This window comes from Crocodylus porosus, unplaced genomic scaffold (assembly GCF_001723895.1).
Source record: "Crocodylus porosus isolate Cpor-Errol unplaced genomic scaffold, CroPor_comp1, whole genome shotgun sequence".
In the NCBI taxonomy this organism is placed as follows: domain Eukaryota; kingdom Metazoa; phylum Chordata; order Crocodylia; family Crocodylidae; genus Crocodylus; species Crocodylus porosus.
Genome location: NW_017728906.1, coordinates 144,314,770 through 144,321,530, shown reverse-complemented (window position 1 = coordinate 144,321,530; position 6,761 = coordinate 144,314,770).

Sequence of the window (6,761 nt, the reverse complement as noted above, 5' to 3'; positions counted from 1 at the left end):
ATCTGTGGTACCAAAATGGTATGTGCTGGGTAGGAAGTCCATCCAAGATATCACCCAATTCCTTGCCAGCAACAGTCACCACTACCATTACTCCTCAGCAATGCTTGCCACTGGTAGTGCTGCTACCTCAATTCTTCATTGCAAAGGGTTACCAACTCCCACTTCTTTTAGATTCTGAACTATGCAGCAGGTTGTGGGACTTCATCTCTTTTAGGCATTAGCGGGTACCACTTCTCAGCCTGAACCCAGTACAGGGACTTGTACTGACAGGTACTTCCCCTTTGCACACTGATGGCAGATTGGGATCCAAAACCTAAAGCCACAAGGTATAATGCCAACGAAGAAACATAATACTGAGGACATGCAGATAAGGAAAAGATAGTTTATCACACTAGAACATATATCACATAAACAGGATTACATCTTCAGATCTATTGCATAAATCTTGAGGTTTATTAACAACAAACCTTCTATGTGCACTGTATTTATTTACAATTTTTATTTTTGTTTTATTTATCTGCATTCTCTGGGGAGTCATTTTGCATAGCATATGGCTTTGGCCCATATTAATTAGCAGTCTGCCTGTAATCATGGAAGTGATGTTACCATTTCTTTAGTGGTCTGATAATAATACAAGTGCTAATGCACAAAAGAATTTTTTGTCTTACTTCTACAGGACTACAGACCAAATCTGTAAAATTTATGCTGTAATACAGATACTACAGGTGGGAATAATACTGTAATACCTGTAGGAATAATGTATTCTGATTACGAGCTTGCTTTTGCTCTCACTGTAAATACACACAGGATATGAGTGTAAGTGATCAGACTTTTAAACCTAGTGATCCCACTTGACATGTGTAAAACTTTGCATATCATTTGTATCCTGTTTAGTGTTTATATTGCCATCTGCCCTCTGCTTCTCCACTTCCCTCTCATCTTTTAGCAGCTTATCTCCTGGAATGAAAATTTCTCTCACAACACACACATGCTGCTTCAAACTTTGCAATGACTTGTGCTGAGTTGGAAATAACTTATTGCCTGACAGTTGTTGTGGAAGGAGCAAGACTAGCTCTATCTTCTTTTGAACTACACATCTGGAATCCTACAAAGAACAGGCCTCATGGCAGATGGCAGGTGCCAGCCTAGAGCCCAGACCAGCTGTGGCAGGCATCCAGGAGGATGCAAACAGCTGCACCTGAGTCTGCAGAGCCCTGCCCTGGCTTATTGTTGGCAGTAGGCACATGAGCTCCTCAGGGCAGACAGTGGGGAAGGGGCTGGTGTTGCTCTGCCACAAAAAAGATAGAAGCTGAGCTCAATAGCACCCTTCCCCAGGATGTTTGCCAAGGAGGTGCAGTTCCACCCCCAGTAGAGCAGGGGTTGGTAATGTTTTTTGGGCAGAGTGCCAAAAACACCTGCAACCTCAACTTGCAAGATGTTGGCATGCCAGGATGGATCACAGGGATGGGACACAGGGCTGCCTGGCTTCTGTGGCTGGATGGCAGAGGTCTGTGCATGTCATAATGATGAGTTCTCAGGAGCAAAGGACAACATGGAGACCTCTGTCCATCTGCATTCAGGGTGATCGAGAATCTCCATTAGTGATTGGAGATATCTATAATGTGCATTACCATGTAGTGAGGTGCCCTACTGCTGTGTTCTTGCTACATCTGTGCAGAAAGCAGCCCACAAAATCTTGGCTCTGACCCAGCACTGGGCAACCATCTTCTTGTGCCCCCACTCACTAAGTCTCCTCTCAACATCTAACTAGATGTATTGTTATGTGGTGCCCCCTGCAGTAATTTACTGCGAATAACACACCGAGATTTATGAGATTTAGAAGCTGTCACTTGAACACACTAATGGACTAAAATAAAACATACCATTTAAATTTAGGGCACATAGAATAAAACCCTCGTCACATTTACAAGCACCCCCAGACTCTTCTTCTATACTAGGTGATGAAAGGAGACCTATAATCTCTCTTTCATCTCATTTGACTTTGGAGCATTGCCCAAAGACTTTTCTTGCTAATTTACTCTCCTAAATCCTTAGTAACGCTTTGTGTTAATATTGAGAACAATTATGTTATGGATGGGTTATTTTGGAGAACAAGAGCATCAGAAAAATTACACGGAAGTTCTGCTCAAATATATTAGCTTCCATCCTCCAAAGTTTTTCATCCGATGCTTTGTATCATATTTTCTTGAGTGGTAGGAATCTGAATCCTTGTGCTGCTCTGTTGATAAGCATCTGCTCTCCTTGGGTGGTCAATGTTTTCCCTTGTTGGCTATGATATTCTTGAATCACCACTATTACCTACTATAGTACTCCCCCCCCCCCATCTTCTTGCGGTATCCAGAACACATCAGAAATGACCTTAGGTTATGACAGCTTCTATAGCAGCCCATACAATATGACTGCAGACTAAGAAATCAGAAACTGAAGGCAGGAGAGCATTATACAACTGACAATTTTTGTACAACAATAATCTTTACACTTTGTTTTATCACTTCACAGGATGAATCATATAAGAAAAAAATATCATGCTGACACAACATTTGAAATGGCCTCCACACTTCTACAGATACTAGTCATCACACATTCACCCCGAACACTAACTCCTCTAATTAGCTGTAATTCAAAGATGTGCTGCAAACTCTTCATTTCTCTTAACCTACATTTTGTGTGACATTTTTGTTACTGTAACTGTTGAGTCACATGATTCAACAGCTCATAATTCCTGTGGTAAAATAAAACACAAGGGGGAAGGAGAATTCTTAAGTGCAAAATTCATCCTCCTCCAGTCTCTTTCAGTTTTACATTAATTGATATTGACCCCTGGGGAGGCGGGTGTTAAGATCTGTCAATCCAACATGCTGCTAGATAACTAATTAATACTAATGGATGGAGCTGTGAACTCATCAGAATAAAGCTGTTAAAATTAAAACATCACAGGCTATCACCACCCTGAAAGAGGAACAAAATTGTCATTATCATCATCACGGGGAAAAAAAAAGCTGATGCTCCATTATTGCTCCTAAATTCTTAAGAAAGAGGGCAGTATTGGATTTCGGTTGCTATGGTGGAAAGGTCCCCCTTTTGTCTACTAGTATGGAAAAATCTAGCTGGATGCCTAGAGGAACTCTCCAAACATTACCTTTCTGTGCCTCTTTTGATGGTGTAGTAGAGGCAATAACAATAATTCCTTTCAGTTACTAGCAATGGTCAAAGTAGCAAATAGGTGGTATCATGGGATATTCTTATGCATAATGAAAACCAAGAAAAAAAATACTTACCTTTAGAAAAATGAACTAAACTTTTATTGAGAGACAAAATCAAAGTGCTCATTTGTAAACCTTAATTCTGAGCCAAATCCAACCTACTTATTCTCCACAGTTGCAGAAGTCACTAAATGCTGCATGATCTGCAACATGCCTCTGAGCAGCATTCAGAGAATCTATGCAAGACTATTGCTATCAGGAACTAAATAAGAGTTTTGCTATCAGTTTCAATAAGATCACAGTGTTCAGATCCATTCCTTCTCCAGCATAAGTATGTATGTGGTAGAGTGAGAGGGAATGCTAAATGTGGGGAAGACATGGGATGTGTCAGTGCCGTAATCATATACACTACAAAACTGCAGACAAGAAACTTGCAAGAAAGACTTCAGTGGGTTTCCCTCTGGTCATTCTGTATATACAGTGTAAAAATTCATGCTTATAAGATTTCTTGAGTAATTTATTCAGGTCATGGAGTAATGGTGTTATCTGAAAGGTTGGTATATTCTACATCACAGTTGCTGCACTCAGAGAATTGCCATTTATTTGATAAACGTCCACAACGCCCACAGAAATTGAGTGACATTCATAAATTTAAATGGTGGTGATAAAAACACAAAGCTTCACTTTTAATAAGCAGGGATTTCCATCTGGTAGCTCCTCTGGTGACATTACAGGTATGTGCAGCAAAGACATTTAAGGATATGCAATATTACTATCTCCAGGTTTTTTCTCACCATGTAATTATATTGATTCAAAGTTGAATGAAATACCAGACACTTGCACCAAATCATTTCTTGAGAGGGTAACAATCAGATAGCACACAAAATGCACTTGCAATATGAACTGGGATTAAAATATATAAGTGGATTTGGATACTGTATGCTGTACAAGACAATTTTGATTGATAGAAGGCCAGGTAGAGATGCATTTTATAGACTAGCTGAATCAGAGATACAGAAGCTTTCATGAAAAACAGCTTACTTCATCAGATGTTATGAAAGGACCAACACTACAGAAAGACTTACAAAATTAGGGGTGGAAGCCTAGGTCAAACAATGGAAAATATTTTCTTAAAAATGGTACAAAAAAAGGAAGATCAATTACAGCTCTATATAATGACACAAAGAGTTAACATCTGTTTTGCTGCCAAGACATCTTTACATAATGTTTAAGCATCTATGTCACAAAATGAGCCATATTAAACTCCATCTAATGTCCTGAAGCTTGCTACAAAGTCTATATGTCTTATGTTCCTACATAACACACGTATGTTCTATATATTTAGGACCAGTTCAATACAACTGCCAAGGCATCCACTTCATTACAATTCAGTTTCACTGAGAAGGTTCATAAACAGTAGTACAGTCTTCAATAGTCAAGCTCTGAAACTGTAATCAAGCATAGCCAGAAGTATTTAACACTACTTCTAACAACATCACAGTGTTGCCTACCTTTCACTTAAAAACCTAATGGCCAAAGCCTTTGCCCATGATATAGGACCCACCACTTCCTGTGATGAGTTAATGGAACCTCCTACAATACTATTTGACTACCATCCTGATGAAGCTAGCTTCCTGTGCAGCCAAAAGTCAAAGGTTAGAAGGAGAAGAAGCAAATGTACCTTCTACCATGTCATGATGAAGCAGACACTGCTCTGCCAGGGAAAGTGTCAGCCCCTGCTTCCAGTGTTATTTCTCTATTCTGCATTACATAGATATGGGTTCTTCTGCTTCAAACTTTCTGTCACTGGCGCTCAATTGTTCCATTTGAAAAAAAAATATTCATAGGAAGGGTATTGTTTTTGGTGAAAGAAAGTAAAGTGTGGTGGATTGGTAGTAGCCAATCTCAAGGTTTCTGGCTTCCCTTTCAGGGGGACAACCTCCCCCCACCCCAGCAATAACAACCTTCCCAGATGTATACAATTTTCTTCATTCTCCAGCCCCCTATCATTAATATGCCCTGGCTTAGTGGACATCAGCATAATCCCTCCTCTGTCACAACACCCCTAAAATGACACTTTCCCTTTGGCACTTCTCACCATGCATCCAACTTACACAGGAAGGTAGTCTGGTGATAATTAGATTGGCGAGAAGTTTATTTTCAGATCATCCTCCCTAATAAAGCCTCCCATTTGCACTGATACCACTCACTTTGGCCTGATCTTGCACTGGATCTAGTGTAATCCTGAAGAACATCAATACTATGTTATTACTTCAGGTTTACTTCATTCTAAGTGGTGCATTTGTCAATAAACAGTCATTAGATAAAATTCAAAGCAGCACTGGAAACAGGGGCCAGAACTCAGATGCATAACCCCCCTGCTCTCAGATATGGAGTTAGTTTACCATCTTGCTCCCTATCGTCTGGACCATGGGGCAGGGTCCGTAGAAAGGGGATGGAAAGTGGTCAGAAGTCCACTCCCTGGAAGACTAGCAGTTCCTTTCTTTTGTTAGAACATAAGTCATGGATTTAAACATTTGATGGGGATGGGCCTAAAATCAATTTCTCATACATCTAGAACAAGTGATATTATCCCTAGGCTTTTATGTAAAAAAGTCCTCATACTCAAGTCAATACTGTTTATTAGGCAGATCATAGAATCATAGAAGTAGGGTCGGAAGGGACCTTGTAGATCTTCAAGTCTGACCCCCTGCCTGGACAGGAGACAAAAACTGGGCTGAAATGATTCCATCCAGGTAGGCGTCAAGCCTCCTCTTAAAGATCCCCAGGTTAGGAGTCAGCACCACTTCCCTTGGAAGTTGGTTCCAGATCCTAGCCGCCCTGACCGTGAAGTAGTTCTTATGGATGTCTAATCTAAACCTACTCTCCAACAACTTGTGGTCGTTATTCCTTGTTATGCCAGGGGGCGCTAGGGGAAAGAAGGTCTCTCCCAAACCCTTCTGGTCCCCCCTAGTGAGTTCATAGACGGTCACCAGGTCCCACCTCAGCCTTCTTTTGTGAAGGCTAAACAGGTTTTGTAGGGTCTGCCCTATTGTCCCCGGATCATGCGCGTGGCCCTCCTCTGGACCCTTTCAATGTTGTCCACATCCCTCCTGAAGTGGGGTGCACAGAACTGGACACAGTACTCCAGCTGTTGCCTGATCAGTATTGCATACAAGGGGAGGATCACCTCCTTGGCCCTGCTTGAGATGCACCTGTGAATGCACAACAAGGTCCGGTTAGCCCTGGCAACCGTGACCTCGCGTTGTTGGCCCATGTTCATCTTGGAGTCAGTCAAGATCCCTTTCTGCCTCCATGCTCTTAGGAAGGGAGTTTCCCATCTTGGTTACTACTGCCCAAGTGCAGCACGCTGCAGTTGTCAGTATTGAAATGCATCCTGTTTTTGTTAGCCTACCCCTGAAACCTCTCCAGGTCTTGCTACAGTCTTTCCCTCCCTACTAGCATGCTCACCTCACCCCAAATTTTGGTATCATCAGTGAATTTAAACAGGTTGCTTTTCACCCTGTCGTCCAAATC